The sequence below is a fragment of the Frankliniella occidentalis genome, unplaced genomic scaffold (genome assembly GCF_000697945.3).
Source record: "Frankliniella occidentalis isolate FOCC.00 unplaced genomic scaffold, Focc_3.1 Scaffold401, whole genome shotgun sequence".
Classification (NCBI taxonomy): Eukaryota; Metazoa; Arthropoda; class Insecta; order Thysanoptera; family Thripidae; genus Frankliniella; species Frankliniella occidentalis.
In genome coordinates, this window is record NW_026267523.1 from 97483 (window position 1) to 99149 (window position 1667).

Here is a 1667-nt window from a genome sequence, read left to right on the forward strand (position 1 = left end):
GGGGGGGGGCGCTAGGGTGGAGGATAACACTTCGAGGGGTAGGCGTAGGCCCTCTCAGCTCGATAAACTCAAGTGAAAAGGGGGTCGATTTCACCTGTAGAAAGGGTTGTGTTTCAGCACAGCAAACAAAAGTGTTGGGCCAAGAAAATTAACAACGAATAAGATTAAAAGCGCAACGTTTCCTTGGGCAAAATTGGTCTCTTCCGGTCTCTTCACTTCGTCTGGTAGTAGCGCTACACCGTTGGTGTCAGTGTGAGATTGTCTAACACTTGGGCGAAATCATTTTTCAACCTTCTCTTATTTAAGAATGGGAAGAATGGGGAATAAAATCGGCAGAGTAAGACTGTCTCACACAAGGTGCGACGATTAAGTGACGTCACATGGCAGCAGCGGCAGCAGAAAATGGTCCAACTACCCATGGAAAACTCTCATGCTGAATGTAGTTTGTTCGGTCTGATCCCGGTGAGTGCCCCGAATAAAACTACTGTGGGTTCCTTCTCTTTTCTCTCGCCGATATCTTATTAAGATGAATGATTGAAATGCGGCTGCAAGTGAGAGAGAGAGAGAAGGGAGGGGGGGGGGGGGCCCCGCCCCCCCCGGGTTTGGTGGGGGGGGGGGGGGGGTCACGCGCCCCACAGGCTTGGTGTGGCGTGGCGGCGTGGCGTGGCACTTGCGGGTGAACAGTGATTTGTGGCACAGCAGACTCCAGCCCGCTCCAGCCTCTCCTGAATGGTTTTTATACCGAGGCTCCCAATAGGGTCTCGGGGAGCCCGTAACACATTCAGACGCGGTTCGCGAGTGTAAATTAGAGAACAAACCGATCCGGGGGCCTCCGCTTCCAATATACCGGCCGGTCATCGTCCCGAATGGAATAACTAGTATCGCGATGCCACGGTAATGCCGGGCCCACAGGGCTTCAATAGGCCCGATGTTCCCCACGAGGTTAGGAAGACGGATAGACCATAGGAGACTAGGAATAGACCGAAACCATAAAGAAAAGAAAGGTGGCCACACTGTAAAAAAACAAATAATGTACACTTGTACAATAGTAAGATATCCAGTCCAATATTCAAAAGTCTATTGTAAACAGGGTTGGCATAGAGAATTAAAATGAGCTTTTTTGAGCCAAATTGAGCCAAATTAATTATTTGAGATTATATATTCTGCATAAGTAAAACTAACAGACGAGAGCAAATTAAAATGTGAATGTTTTTGACCCGCTTGCAAGACTGAGCTAGTTTACGCTTCAACTTGACACCAGAGAAGTGCAAAATAATTTGGTGCCATAGGCTCAATTTAATTCTCTATGCCAAACCTGTTTTTAAATTAACAGTGAAAACGTTGCGAGTTTTCTGACATTTTCTAAGAATACCATGACTTGAATTAAAAACCGTCTTTGTTGTTTTCACATCGGGTCAAAAATGTACATGCAATGTCATGTGTACTCAAGGAAGGACGAGACAACAAACCCTGCGGCGGTGAAGCCCCGACGCGGCGCCGGCCTGCGGGTTAGCGTCCCGGCTGAACCTCAGCTGCTGCTCCGCGCGGCGTGAAGCCATAAAGCCAATCTCTTTAGAGCGCGGTGGATTTGGTCCTCCTAGGCCCAGCGGTATAGTGGACAAAAATCATATCGGGCATGCGCGGCGCGTTTCAAAGTTGACGGGTGA